We start from the raw sequence: 16,758 nt of genomic DNA, 5'->3' as shown, positions 1-16,758 counted from the left end.
GGTGGTTCAGATCGGTGGTGGTCCATGGTGGTTCAGATGGCGATTATCGACGATGGTCATATTGAGTCTTATGAGATCAGAGTATATTAGGTTAAGGACATATTTGGTATTATGAAGATAGAGATTCCGTTCCATCGAAGTACCATGTAGTTGCTAAGGAATGTTAAATTTCTTTATTTGTGGAATTTGTAGGATTTTGAAGATTCCTTTCGTGAAAAAGAATGAATCAAACGAGGGAAAGGAATTTTGTCAATGGGATTCAACATTCCAATTCCATCAGATTCCATCAGATTCCTTCAGAATCTGCAAACCAAACGCCACCTAAGAGTCACTGGAGAGTTACAATGCATGTTTCAACGATCACTGAACAGACATAATGATGATCGTTGAAACTGAATAAACATAAACACTATACTTCGATAGGTAAAATTGATTATCATCAAATCAATGAGAGAGGATTAACACCTCTAATGTACTTCATCAGGATGATGAAGATGAAGCCTACAATTTTATTCCCAAGAAGTCATATAGACAACCTGTGTGCTCCGAGGTTGAAGAAGAATTGAGGATGGCGCAGCTTATAAGTCAACTTCACCAATTCAGAGGAAGAATACCTCTTCGTACCTCTAGATGTGGTGAGGTCGACTTTCTCTTAGAAGCTAAACAAGAGGAATCCTTGAAAGCTGCACAAGAGCTGAAGTAGCATCAACAACGTTGAAAGACAGTCTGGAGTTAGCCAAGACTCAAGATGATGAAACTCATGTTGAAGGGATGTTCATGCAAAGTGATCCTATCAATGCTCAGGACTTACTCTTGGAAGAAGCTCAACAGAAAAACCAAAGAGTACTGATACTGAAGGATCATGAGCTGGATTGGTGCAGAGAAAGGATCAAATCAAGAATGAGCCTTCATAGAATTTCTAACGTCACAATCAATGGGTGGATGAAAGATGGTAGCCTTTAGTTTCTATGGTCATCTTTCGAGAGAACAATGATGTTGTTACGGAGTATCCTTTCTTCCTCAGCAGATATGGCTTCTACGAATGGATCGATATTCGACAAGCAATTCAAAAATCAAAATCTTAGCATAAGCTTTACATTGAAGAAGTTCTTAATGAACTATTAAACAAAGTGTCGAAGATCATCGAGGTTCCACCTCTGACACAGAAGACCTCTCGAAGAAGAAAGAACCTTTTTGATACTTGAGAAGGTTCGTTCCATAGAAATGAGCATGAAACAAAATTTTCAGTGGATGGACTCTTCAAAAACAGAAAAAAGCCAGATATCTCAACGTTGAATCTGTCACTGACTGAGAAGGGGCCTTTCATTCCCAACACAGTGCATATGAAACCTGAATATGGACTTATGTTCATTGACTATGATGGTCAATACAAGTTTCAATGAGTATCTGTGTTCCATCTCTGCCCAATGGATCACTTAAAGTAACTTCGAACTTGGTTGAACGAAGACCCTCTTTCGATAGATGATGGACCATAAGATTCGAAAGAAATGTTGAAAAAAAAGAATTAGAGGAGAAGATGTCCCTAACTACATCAACTTCAAAGATCTAGATTAAGAACCTTTCAATCTTGTAACCCTTGTACTTTTTTTTTCTTTCAGTGTATAGGTTTTATTTTTTAAGCCTACCAAAACCAATTGTAATCATTTGTAATATTTTGACTTGAATCATATTTCAATGTAATGATTAGTTCACTAAAAAAGATTCCCGAAAAGAGTAAATGAGACATGTACTTACGAGTTCTATTTATCTTACATTCTCTGACACATTTCTTGTAAGTGAATATGCTCTTAGTGTTGAGTTATGCATATTATGTAATTTCATTATTTCCTTGTTATCCTTTATAAATAAGTGAATTCCATAATAAACCCTGACACTAAAAAAGATCCTAAAAACAATAAAAAGGGACATGTATTTTACAAGTACCTTTTTCATACTGTAACAACCAAGCAATTTTCTTTATGTTGTTTTGTCATCATCAAATAAGGGAAGATTGTTGATCCATACTCTCTCAATGACTTGAAGATGATCCTTTTATATCTAGAAAAAAAATACTTTGTTCTATTTTATTTAGTTTTAGCTATCGTCACTAAGTTTGTTCAGTGATCGCTGAACATGTATTGTAAACTTTTCTAATGATCCAAGTATTCTTCAAGAAGACAAAATTCACACCAAAATAACCTTCAGCGATGTCGAAGATAAAATTGAAGATAGAGACAAGCAGGTCGTGATCTGATGCGGTTTTCAGTGATAACAAGCATGTTTACAATCAAGTGTGAAGTCTGCTTAAAGATTCAGCAAACACTGAAGAAACTCTAGAGTTATTTCAGTGCCAGTGATCAAATGAATCTTGTTGTTCAAGATTAGTTTTTGTCTTATCCTCCTGCACATGAAGGACAATCCCATACATCTCAAAGTAAAGCACATGTATGGAGTCATTATATTATCTTCAAACGTGCTTACCTACTTTGTGAATGACTACTATTTATATACGACCAAAAGCCTGTATACCTAAAGACAAAAGGACAACCTCACTTCTAGAAGCTTTCCACGGGCACATACCTTCTAACTTGCATTTAATACAATGGATATAAATAGCCATGGAGACTCTCTTCTATATAGCACTCATGATCCCATGAAGCTAAGTTTACTTCAAGCGAAGAACAACACATACATGCAAAACTAAGCTTAATCTCAAGCAAAATTATAACATCTTCTTAAGCAAGTCTTTTCTCGCTTGCTTTTCTGTATCGTGTGTGCTCTTTAGATTGTTTAGATAAGTTATGTATCTTGGCTTCTTCAGCAAACAATCTGTAAATCATATATTGATCTTCTGATATCAATAAAGGATTTTAAAAAGTGAAATTTTATGTGTTTGTATTCATCCTCTCCCCTTCTACAAACTGTTACCTTTAAGTTCTTGTATATCCATCTGGAACCAACATATATATAGTAAGTGCAGGTGTAAGCCTTCCCACGAACTTATAGTGGGTTGAGGTTAGTAGACACTTTGCAACTATAGACATTACTCTTTACCAAGATGTAACTTCAAAAATAAATGGCCATTGTCCTCACAAAGTAACCATAGTGCTAACTCGAGGACTTGCTAGTAGTGATTACTATAAACTCTTATAGTAATCAATATATGCACGTACTCTTCATTTCAGCCTTTGGAAATCTTGAAAATATGATGTAGACGTTTGTTACCACAACTTATCCTTCCGTATACAGANTGTACTGGTAGATTCTTGTACTAAGGGACCAATGTGGTGTACAAACATGTATTTCTTATATATGAAGTATATGTTACATGCAATGTGTGGAATGGGGTGTTACACTTTATGCTTGAGCCAGAATTTCCTTCACTATTCGTGGTTATGCATGCGGCCTTTTTAGTTGGATCTGGGTTTTAATGGTGGCAACTATCAATTCAATAACCAAAGGGCTTTTGGTCTAGCGGTATGTGAGTCTTTGGCCTCCTAGGAGGTAAAGGGTTCAAACCTCGCCAAAGGTGAGGAGGATGTGTGAGTTTATTTGTTCTATTTTCCGTATATAAATATTATATACTTCAAAAGAAACTATCAATTCAATAATGACCACTTTTCACAACAACTTCTCTTCTTGGATTACACTCAGTGGATAGTTGCAACTTGCCTCTTTTCGGGCCAATATTCACTTTCATGACTTGATGAAATTCTAGACCAAGGAAGATGGTTAAAAGGACACCTTGGCATAAAATGACTAAAAATGAAAGATAAAGATGAAATAAATCTCTCTCAAAATGAGAGTTATCACTTGCTATCTCTCGAACTAAGAGCGAAACATAATTCAATGGTTGGGATTCTCGCATTACTTCGATGATCCTACATCTATCGACTTGCCTCTTGATTGGGCTTCTAAAAGTTGGAATACCCGTTAACTTTTTCACCCAAACAACCTCTTTCCACAAACAGAACCCAAGAACTACAAATATCCCAACTATCAAAACACATACCCTTAATCCACTATCAAAGATCTTCACTAAAGACATTTGTCTTCATGTTTGGCAGTGTCAATGTATCTCTCACATAAATAAGGCTTTTGGTAAACTTCATATAGCAATCAGGAACTAAAAACAACATAATCACTGTCATATGTTATTCTTCGAGTTTCATATCCACAACTTTTCATTTCCATATTTAGATCATCAAAATCTATCAAATGTTGTTCAAAGGTTGATCTTTCTTAAATATTGTGTGTAAACAAGGTTTTAATGAAAACAAATCATTTTGGTTGGGACTTCTTCATATAATTATAAAGTTCCTTGTGTTTTCTCCAAACTTCCTTTATAGTTATCTTACTACTAAATTTAGATATCACATAATCTTCCATAGACAAATGAAGCTTAGTCTTGGCCAACCATTCCATTTCCTTCAACTCTTGTGTTGTAATTCAGGCCTAAAATCTTTTAGGTCATACACAACCATATGACAACGATTTCCTCCAACACGGTGTTCGCCTTTTGTAGCCATTTTTCAAAATTATTTTCACCATCACTTTTAAATGCAAAATGGTGAACCATATGTAAAAATACAACCTATAACACACGTAGCCTTAACTATGGTATAATCAGTCTTGACATTCTCCCCTAGTTCATACATTTCATCGAACATTAGCATGCATAAAACAAAATAATATAACACATAATCCTATCATAACAATAACTGCAATTACTCGAATATCATAGCAATAAATGCAACTATTTGAACCACAAAGGTGGTGCCTGATTGGTTTGAGCTTGGCTCCAAAGGTCAAAAGTACCAGGAGGTCCCAGGTTCAAATCCAAGGAGGAATAAAAATTCCCTTGTGGCCACGGAGGTTCAAATGCGGTGACTTTGGGCTATCTGCAAAGTAGGTGGTCGCCCTGGGATTAGTCGGCTCACATAGAGGGTTGGATATCCAGGTTAATAAAAAAAATGCAACTATTTTCATCCCATAATAATTAAGTGTGATAGTGCACGACTCAATAACCAAAATGGAATGAATAGGTTTTTGATATGTGTATAATAACTAGTCTAAATACCAATTAACAATAAATATATCTATATAACAACATATCTAAAATGAAGAGAGGAGAACAAAGCACAAACTTAGTATTATTTATGTATTTATTTAAATCTAACACAAATGACCCAAAACCACTATAAATATTATTTGATACCCATGCAAGAATTCTAGAAGAGCAACAAGTTGCATAGATTTCTTATCCGGCCATCGAAGACGTCTCAATCAAACCGTAAGTGGTATGACTTAACAACTCGCCAAGAAGTCACCTTTACCGGTGATGGCAATCAACAAACTCGCTTACATAAATCATGTTGATGAAGTGACTTGCCTTTGCTACTTCATGATTGCTTGCATAGTTGAATGTCGAGAATAATGTACAAATAGAATCGTCTTCTATTTTATGTGACATGTAAAATGACTTTGCAAATCGCCTATAAGTTATCAAATGTGCAATGACATGTGTATAGTGAAACTGTACAACCATTGCTTTCAAGGTGGGCTAACTCATTGCTCTAGGTATGTTGCAAAAGTTAGATGTGTCTTTAGCTCTTGGTCTTGGTTCGGTAATGACTAACACCAGTAGTGTTTGTAAAAGGGGGTCGAATACAAACAAAACATATTTTCACTTTTTAATTTTGTATGTTTTATAAAAAAAAACAAAGAATTATATATTTTGTTTTAGAAACTAGGAAAGAAAGTCTTATCCTAAACAATCTGACTAGTGATGAATTTACTCACAAGGAGATAATGAAGGAATAGAGAATGTACTCTTTTAGATTTGAAAAACTGAGATAGTGTTTAAATTTTTCGCCTATTTCTGCCTAAGAACCTAACACTCAGTAATTATTGTCAAAAGGGTGATTTACAACATTGACAAAGTTCGCTTTTATAACCACTAATGGATTAAATGTTGCATGCCAACTTTAACGTGTGCCTTCATCTGATTTTCTTATCAATATATGCACGTACTCTTCATTTCAGCCTTTGGAAATCTTGAAAATATGATGTAGACGTTTGTTACCACAACTTATCCTTCYGTATACAGATGGAGCAGTAAATAAAGTATCGTACTAATAAAGTAGTATTTTTGTACTTACTTTGGCTGACATGCAAAACATGTCCCCATAACAGAATGTGTTTTGGTGAGAGTTAGTGAGCCAAAACTTGCTAGTTAAGTTTGCACTACAAATTTTCTTGCCAAAATAGTGTATGTCAAACTRCCCTAACTTATTCGGTACTACTTTTCAATTGGCTAGATGACAATCCAATCCATTTTAATGTTGATCTTAGTTTCACTTCAACCGGTTTTTTATTTTGCCGAAGGCATTCTGCTTGGACCAATACTAAATACAAGAATGAGACTTTTACAACAGAAATCATATTCTGATCTTAGGYCCGAAATAAGGATATATTTCAGATCCAACACAATCATATTATAAAGGATGGAGTTTATGACTTTGATCCTAAGACAAAACGTGGATCTTTAAATAATATAGATTCTAAGAAGATTTCAGGCCCTCAAGATTTTTTGGATCCTAATATATTTCAGATCCTTGAAGACATTCAGATCCATCCTTATATAAATTCGGATATAATAAAATCTGATCTTTTATTTGTATGTTGAATTCTAGACAAAAATCATGAAATTGTTCTAACTGTTTATCGGATGCTTTTGTAATCAATCAAATCGAATGATTGAGACCAACATTATCCTAAAGTGATTGTTGCGTAAGAGTGGATTGAAGGTCATGGGAATGCCTTCAATCCGCCAATAAACCCTAGCAATATCTTCTTGCTGAATTTGATGGAAAAAGTCCCTAGAAAGAACAAGTGAAGTCCAAATCATAACATGGTTATCGTAGTTTACAAGTAGGCTTATATGAAGTATCTAATATTGTCATGTTGTCTTGAGATGAAGTTATACAAGATAACCTACACTCCCTGATTCTTATATTTGCCGAAGTGGAGGAAGCAACACCACATTATATTTGCCAAGTATATGCAACGTCGTTTAGGTAGATCCCTCTTGCATAACCTAACTTTTAGTTTGTGGTGTGGGATAACTCGAGTTTACTTGGTAGGTCTAATGTGTAGCATCAAGTGATGCAACATAAAAACTTTATTGCACCCTAAAGGTTTGAAACTTCACTAMAAGTCTCGTTGATGTTTAGCTATTTAATATTGTGCTCACTAAGCTGGAGAATAGGACAGGTCGATCTTTCCAAAACGAAAAAAAGAGTGGGCCGAGTGGGGACTTTCCAAAGAAAATAATCACACAATTAAGTAAAATATGGTTTCAAGTGACGTGTCTAATAATATATAATAGCCTATSGACCTTACTTTTACAAAAATAAGTATGTTAAAACTTGTTATGAATTTATATAAATTTGGGAATTTAGGGATTCGTTTTTCTTTTTTTGGGGTAATTTAGTAATGAAATTACTAATAAAGGGTAATTTATAAAACTAAAACCCACTTTTTTATCTAAGTTACTTATCAAAATAATCTTGCATAATTATCTTATAATATTTCGATAATTTAAAGAATATATATATATAATATTTCACCGAAAATAATATTTTAAATCTATTAAAAGGACATGCATGAAGAAAAATATCAGAAAGCCATTCTTCTAAATAACAATTAAATTTTGTTTAATCCAGTGTATCAAACGATTCGATCCCTAAGCAAGAAAAGGGAAGAAAAAAAAACACAAATGTCTTATTATTTATATATAAAATTTAGTAATAAAAAGCTTTAAAGACAAATAAAAAACTGTTAGTGGCTTGTGACTTGTGAGTGAGTTTTGGGGTCCCCCTCTTGTACACGAGCTGGGAAAAGCATGGAAAGCAAACCTAATAAAGGCAAAGATAACGGCAATGGTTGAACTTCAAAACCCACTGTTCATCCTCTCCGTCGGTACCACCCCWGATCACGTTTCTCTTCATCTACATTTCTTGATTAACGTTATGACAACCCGATTGTTTTTGCTACTACAATTTCCTCGAAAGCTGTAATCAACAGACAACAGTGAATTTCTTGTGAAGATGAGTCACACAGAGCTGGCCGGAGAGTACAGGGACCGGAATGTCGCCGGAGGTCGGACAGTTGTGGTCGGAGTGAAACTAGACTCACAGAGCAGAGAGTTGCTCACATGGGCTTTAGTCAAAGAAGCTCAACCTGGTGATCGTGTTGTCGCTCTTCATATTCTGACTAACAATGGTAGAACTTGTGGCTTCGAATGTGTGGTTATTTTTCTCGAGTTCGTTTTCAATTTTATGAATCAAATGTGATGTTTCTTTGGTTTTCGTTTTTGTGTGAAGAAATTCTGGATCGTGATGGGAAATCGTCGTTGCTATCTCTTGTAAACTCGTTCGACTCCATTCTTGCTGTCTATGAAGGATTCTGTAACCTTAAACAGGTAGGTTTTTTGCATTTGGATGTGAAATTATTCCAAACTTTTGGATTATTTGGTGATTTCTCTCGAAATTGGTTGGTGTGAGCTACCCTACCAACAGCATTAAAGCTCATTGAATTAAATAATTATKGTATTCAATTCCATTTTGAATGAGACAACGTCCAACATTCTTCTTAATTTCATTTGAAATTTTGTTGTTTTCTCCACTTTTATGGGATTTTGCAGGTGGATCTTAAGTTAAAGATCTGCAGAGGTMCTTCAATTCGAAAAGTTCTTGTTCAAGAAGCTAAATCATATGGTGCAAATGAAATTATCGTTGGAACTTCAAGAACCCATCATACAATTAGATCATCATCCTCCATAGCAAAATACTGTGCTAAAATGCTATCAAAGAATTGTTCTATAATTGCTGTCAATGGTGGCAAAGTTATGTTTCATAGGCAATCCCCCTCACCACCATCAAGTGCAAAAGGTAATCTAACAGATCTTTTGGTTTACTTTTAGGAAAAGATGCATTTGATTTAAGATTCTGAGACTTGTTTTTAGTTTTTAAGTTCATATTATTTTCTGTTCAGATCACCAAAAGAATCAAATATTTAGTTTGATTCAAAGATCATTGAGTTTGAATCCGAAACTACTAAACAATGGAAATGAAGAWAAAAGCAATCAAAACGATTGCATGAAATTGGAGTTGGCTTTGGTGAAAGCCGATTCTGAGTGCACACCGAGTGCATTCAAAGATAATTGTCCCATTTGTTCACTGGATTCGGATCTTCCTGTCCTTGAGGTTTCTTGTGGTAATGGTGAAGAAGAAGATAACTCCATGCCTCTAGTACCTGTACAGAAGCTAGAAGCTTCATCGAGTTCAACATCTCTGTTACTAAGGGAATTGCCTGAACTACGACCTGGTTGGCCACTCCTTCGTCGAGCCATTTCATCCAACCAGCTTCCTTCTAATGGATCGCGGGTCCACCAGATCTCTGTGATTCAGTGGGCTATGAAACTGCCCAGTAGAAATTGCTTTCACATCACAAACTCAGATTCAAGAAATGATGGTRTCTTTGATGATCAAAAAGATGGATCCTTGGAGGTAAATGTAGAAAATGGAGCAATAGTTCCAGTTGGTGGTGATGAATTCCAAGCTGGTTTATCTTCTTCCCCAGATCATGATTCAGTACGCCTACCAAAAGAACTGGAGGGTCTTCATGAAAAATACTCGGCTACTTGTAGATTGTTTCAATATAGAGAACTTCTCTCTGCAACAGCAAACTTTGAACCCGGTTTGTGTTCTTCTATTTGCTATCTATCTTGAATTGTTTCAATACTATCTATCTTGAATTGTTTCCATACACACACAGATAGACTTGGGATCGTGTAGAATAAGGGTTACGATGAGAACGTTATCTACCTTTAATTACCTTCAATGACTTCCTCTGACCTACTTCTATCACCATGAATGAAACTTTWACAAATTCATGCATGTGAAAGTGATTGAAGGTATATAAAAGTTCGTGAAGGTGAGTGAACAGGAAGTCTAAGGTTAATGATGGTAGTTGAAGGTAGATGAAGCTGTGTTTTGGTCAGCAATCAATTGAAGGTAGTAGAAGGTCCACGGGCTTTTAGCCGTTAGATCAAAAAATCAACTCCTCCAACGGTTTAGAACTATACTCACCGTACCTCTTATTCTCACCACAACCTTACACACACACACACACACACATATATATATATATATATATATGTATATATTTGTGTGTGTGTGTGTATAAGAGGTTGTTTCTGTCAGATCCATAAATATTTTGAGAATGTGAGAACCAGAATACTTATTGATGCATATACACTATCAAGATATGTATTCTTTCAGTGAGTATATTCATCAATGTGTATCTACTATGTATGCAAGTATATATGCATTTTTGCTATCTTACTAAAATTAATCAGTGTATATGCATCAATGAATATGCCATATTCATCAATGAATATTCTGGTTCTCATCTTCTCAAAATATTTATAGTTTTTAAGTGAACCGGGTTCTCTCTCTCTCTCTCTCTCTATATATATATATATATATATTCGTATTATGTGGATTTTTATGGCTAATTCAAGCAAGTATTTTGTTGAATCTTCAGAGAATATGATAGGAAAAGGAGGGAGTAGTCAGGTTTACAAAGGGTGTCTTCCTGACGGCAAAGAAATAGCTGTTAAAATCTTGAAATCATCCGAAGATGTCCTGAAAGAATTCGTGTTAGAAATTGAGATTATTACTGCTCTACATCATCAAAATATCATTTCCCTTTTCGGGTTTTGCTTTGAAGACAACAATCTTCTCTTAGTTTATGATTTTCTATCAAGAGGAAGTCTTGAAGATAATTTACATGGTATGTTGTTTTCATCTGGTGATTGAAAGAACACAATCTTTATACATGTGGATATGTGATTCTATGTTGTTTCATATGATTATCCGTTAAATCAGGCAGTAAGAAAGATCCTGCATTTGGATGGAGCGAAAGGTATAAGGTTGCTGTTGGTGTAGCCGAGGCACTTGTTTATCTACACAGTAACTGTGATCAAACTGTAATCCACAGGGATGTTAAATCATCGAATATATTACTGTCTGATGATTTTGAGCCCCAGGTGATTTATTTTGTTAAGCTGCATTGTTTTATGATTTGAGTGTGTTACTTGGTCATATGAACAACATTTTGTTTTTTTATTGTTTCAGCTCTCTGATTTCGGGCTTGCGAAGTGGGCATCGACCACCTCATCTCATATAACTTGCACAGATGTTGCAGGAACCTTTGGGTTTGTAACTTAATCAACTCCGATTTTGATTTTGGCTATTTTTGGCTGACTAGATGTTGGTTCATAAGCTAGCAGATAACTGAAAAGCCATCTGKTTTGGCTAATAAGCTAGCTGATAAACTAGTCACTTTTSGTAAAAACTAGCTTATAAGCTAGATGACAATGTAAAAAGGCAAACAGAGTCATAGGATTCTTGGTCATTCATGTAAAATATATATGGGCATAATTGGAAAAAAGTAATAAAAAGAACYGAGAGCTTATTGAAATGTTATATGAAGTAGTTTCAGAAAACTATCTTATAAGCTTACCAAATGGGGATTATTCAATAAGCTCAAAAAATAAGCGAGCTTGTGGTTTCCAACATGGCCTTTGTGGTTATATTTTAAAAGGAACACCCAAAAAGGGGCRAGCTCCGGAACATACAAGGTTTACTCATTTGTGATGGCCACTGAGAAGTCCTTGACCGGAAACACTGCAYAGTTAAAACTTAAATTGAAATTGCCCCTATATATCCAACTTAAAACAATGTGATACATTTAAGCTAAAACTTTTATTGAAATTGACAAAAGATTGTATATGTTGCAGTTATTTGGCTCCCGAGTATTTCATGTATGGCAAAGTAACGGATAAGATTGATGTCTATGCTTTTGGCGTTGTTCTTCTTGAGCTTCTTTCGGGGAGAAAACCAATAAGCAGTGAATACCCGAAGGGCGAGGAGAGCTTGGTTATGTGGGTATGCCCCTCCATATCTCATATCATCAACATGTTTTTTACATGTTTTATTTTTGCRTGCTAAACTCACGGGAACAGCCTCTCGATCCTAGTGGTTGGGGTAAGGTCTTACCCCCTCCTAGACCCTACTTTCGTGTGGGATATACTAGGTTCATTTGGTTTGGTTCATTTGGTTTGGTTCATTTTTGTGTGCTAAAGAAACAAACCATTGATCTAGGCGAAGCCTATTTTGAGTAGTGGAAAATTTGCTCAACTATTAGACCGAAGCTTGGGCAATAACTATAATGCCGATCAGATGGAGAGGATGGTTCTTGCTTCGACTCTCTGCATCAGGCGTGCACCGCGTGCTCGACCCCATATGAGCTCTGTAAGTCTATTTGTTCTTCACGATAAGGTTATATGAGAAAGAGCAATGAACATAGTTTCTTGTTCATGATTTTGTTTATTAAATGGTGTGTAGATATTTGATTAATAGTTTCTTAAATTATGTACAATGTTCATAAAGAAAATGGACAAARGTCAAAATGCATCTCTCCTTTTGGATTAAAGCTAGAATCTTTTTGTATGTTATTAGAGTGTCACATCGGCTAGACTTGGACCCTTTTAAGTCTCTCATATGTGTTGGCACCTCCATTCTCTCCTAAGTGCTCTTCTAGAGAGTAATAATGGGTTCCACATTCTCACATAGTATCAGAGTCAAAGTCTATTATTCTAGGGAYGCRGACACCCTAGGACAATTTGTTCGGGTTTTGCCCCTTCTCGACACTCTGGGACATTTATGTCCATTTAGCCTYCATTGGAGGGGACGTGTTGGAGTACCACATCAGCTAGACTTTCACTCTTTCTGCTCAAAATATATGTATGTTGGAACCTCCCTTCTCTACTCCATGGTTCTCTTGGAGAATAACCATATATTCTCACATGGTGTCTGAGCCAAGGTATCTCTAGGGACTCGACCTAGCCMGGGCATGTTGAAGTCCCACATTGGCTTAGAATTGAACCCCTTTCTCCTCGATATATATTGAAACCACACCACCTTGTGTTGCAAGTCAATGTTTGATTACAAATTCTTACATCTTATTAATGTTGCAATATATGATTTTGAATCCTCCATTCCATTAGCACAGGTCCTGCAACTCCTCGGTGGCGATGTTGAGGTGACGACATGGGCAAGGCTAGAAGTGAATTCTTCAGGAAGGTCTGATGCAAGCCTGCAGGTTTTGGAAGACGAAGGATTTTCACAATCGAATCTGAGGTCCCATCTTAACCTTGCATTGCTTGATGTCGAAGACTCATCCCTTTCCATGAGCAGTTTTGAGGAAAGCGTATCGTTAGAGGATTACCTCCGTGGCAGGTGGAGCCGATCATCAAGCTTCGACTAATCTAGCTCAAACCCACCTCAGTTTAGATGAGGTTTTGTAGGTCTTGGTTGTGTAAATTATTGTTTTGTGGTGGTTTAAGAGCTTCCACAATGGTGAAGTTTTTTCACTTGGCTTTTTTTCAGAGAAAGGAATGGAAAACTTGGCTTTTTTTTTTTCTTTTTCAAAAAAGCTTGACAAGAAGCACCATTGTGGTTGCTCTTAAGCTCTAACTGGTGTTGTGTTGAAATGAAGCATATGAGAAKTTGTGAGATCAAATCCCAAGTGTAAAAAAACAATCATATTTCCTAATAAATAAAAGCTAATTCTGTTTTATACATTCACTTCCTGTATCCTTCTGATTTCAAATAATTTGAGCAATGTATCTRTTGTTACCATTTCACCATTGGTCTTGTCCCTCTGATATTTCWTAAATGGTTTAGATCCCATRYCTCCYGCTACGGAAAATGCAATTTTYCTATTTTAGAATGACCATGAAACCGATATGATGGGGTCGCTCTAGAAGGTGACTCATACCTTTTTTCTCTTTTCCTTTTTGTTCTTTGGTAATATTTTTTCCCCGATAACTGATGTTTTATAGGGCAGAAAATATGATTTGTTGACAAATACAAAACTAGTGACAAGCAACRATGCTTACGGAATGTTTTTTTGGTTTACATTTTCTCTCAATCCCTAGGTCCCTCCRTTCCATATGTTGTAACGACAGAGGTCCTGCCACTAACTCCGCTTAAAAACTTCTATTAACTCGGGGATAGTTTGGTATGTTGCTTGTTTTGCATTCACCTTTTGACCGATCACGAGACACACGGATGCTAGCCAGTTTTATGTTTAGCGAGTTCACGATTTTCATACTAAATAGCTATTAAACATGTTCCATACTAATTTGTACTCATTTTGGGGGCCTCAAGGCCTCACATAGTCACATTCAATCCCATTTCTATGCTAAACCATACTATGCCAACATATGATACTAATCGAGCATTAAAACGGAAGTTTGACATAAGAATTCTTACCTTAATCGTTTCCGAATGCTTGAACTTCAACTCTCACTACTGCGTTGTTTCTTTGTCAAGTCTCACCAAATCATTTCTGGATTTTGCTCTCAAACTCGAAATGAGAAAATGACAATCTTTAGATTGCTTACAGATCATAGTCTGTTTGGTTTGACAAAATGTTTTCGATGGATTTGGACTTCGTGAAAGGATTTTGAATTTTTGGCTTGTTTAGTTTGTAAGATTTGAAATGGAATTGAATTTCATTATATATTAGATAATTCATAAAAACAAATTATAACTAATTAAATTGCCTTTTATTTAAATTGGTTATGAGAAAATGAATGTTTTTAACATATTTAAAACATTATTAGAAACAAATTTCTATGAAATCGCGTGAAATACCAACTTATCCCTTAGGATTTGGAATGTAATTCGCCATTTTTTATAAATAATTTATAAAAACAAATTATAAGTAATTATGAAAATAATTAAATTACTTTTTATTAAAGAATTATTAGGACATAAATGTTTTTGACATATTTTAAAACATTATCATACACAAATACTACGAAATCCAGTGAAATCTCAACCACCCTGAGGAATTTCAAAATCCTATTAATGAGAGATTTCAACATAATCCTAGAATTTCAAATTAGACAATCCTGCATACCAAACACAGGAATGGAATGGATTTGGATTCCAAATCCCCCCGATTCCGTTACATTCCCGCAAACCATATGGGCCCTAAGAATTTTTAAATTCAATGTTTGTGGAATTTCATTGAAATCTCGGAATTATTTTTTAGAACCTTCCTTTATACCCAACATGGGATTTGAATGAATTCCTTCCACAAATACTACCAAATCCCATAAACCAATCTGTAAGAATCGAGCACCATGATGTGCTTTCAATCATATCGTCCAAAAATGTCAAACTTTTTTCCCGTGTTCATTCAAATGTGACTTTTCCGCTTTCAATTAAACCCTTTGTGTGTACATGTCTGTATGTTACATATACAAGCAACAAGTTTATCTCAAAGAGCTACTCGAGTTTGAGCTCGAGCTTAATAGTTCTTTGAGCTCGAGTCAATCTCGAGTACAAAATAAACTCGTTTAACTTAACAAGCTGAGCTTCATAACACCAATGTTTGACTTGACTTTTCGAAAACTCGATTAAAATTTCCAAGTAGAGTCGAGCCAAGCCGACCCATTCGAGCATGCTCATATGTTCATAAAACATGCAATAACAATATAAAAAATATCAACCTCGAGTCCGTAAACGAGTTAATCGATCGCGAGTTCGAACCCATATATGAGCATCTAGCTCGAGCTCTACATTGAAAACATTATTCGAACTCGAGCCTGCTATTATTTAAACCAAGCTCAAATAACCTACTATTCGGTTCCACTCATTTACACCCCTATATATGTGTGTACTTAAATGTATGTATGTTTGTATGAAAATTACAAAGGTTAACTGAAAATTATAAAGAAAAGGTAATTTATCACAATATGAAACTAAATCATATTGAAATTACTAAAATATAAGATGCTTTAAAACAAACAACAAAGATTAATAATATTATATTATAAAATATTTAGGTATTACATTTTAAAAACTTTTAATTTTTAAAAAATACAGACATTATATATAAATCCATAATGCTTATAAAATCTTTTAAAAGTAAGCTTTGTTTGGATTGCTTATAAAAACAACTTATTGACTTATTCCAATGTGGTATTGATAATAAACACTTTTGAGTGTTTGTATAAACAACTTATATCTGTGTCAAACCGGTAATAATAAGTTTTTGAAAAAGTTAAATCTTACTAACTTATAATAAGTTGATAAGCATTTTTATAAAAAAGAATAAGTTGTTTCAAATAAACAGTCCCAAACACCCGATACGAAATTTTGAAAAACTCAAATTATTGTTCCATCAAGGTTTGGAAAAACACTAAATTAGTTTTAAATATGATTAATTTCTTAGTAAATGAGAAATGGATATTTTATTCTTTTATTTWTGATGATTGTTGTATTTTCTTTTCAATTTGATTTTCAAAATTACATTTTTTATTAAYTTGGATRTTCAACTCGCTATATGAGTCGATTAATTTCAGAACAACCACCTGCTTTGCGGGTAGCYCGAAGTCAYYGCATTTGAATCTCCATGGCTAYAAGGGGATTTTTATTCCTCTTTGGATTTGAACTTGCGACCTCCAGACACTTTTRACTTTTGGAATTCAAGCTCAAACCAATYAGACACCACCCTTGTGGTTTAGTATATTTATATTTGAGTATATTCAAACAATATTTTTACTATATATACAACATATTATTACATGCTTACAAGTTATTAATGTGTTTA

The 16,758-nt window shown here is 34.9% G+C and overlaps 1 pseudogene; it reads left to right on the top strand.

Moving 5' to 3' along the window:
- The first annotated feature begins 8,038 nt into the window (after positions 1-8,038).
- LOC112514751 lies at positions 8,039-13,685 on the top strand (annotated as a pseudogene).
- Positions 13,686-16,758: the final 3,073 nt, after the last annotated feature.

This window comes from Cynara cardunculus, assembly GCF_001531365.2.
Source record: "Cynara cardunculus var. scolymus isolate 2C chromosome LG 6, CcrdV1, whole genome shotgun sequence".
Taxonomy (NCBI): domain Eukaryota; kingdom Viridiplantae; phylum Streptophyta; class Magnoliopsida; order Asterales; family Asteraceae; genus Cynara; species Cynara cardunculus.
Note: the sequence above shows the minus strand (reverse complement) of the source record. Positions and strands in the feature narration are given on the sequence as shown.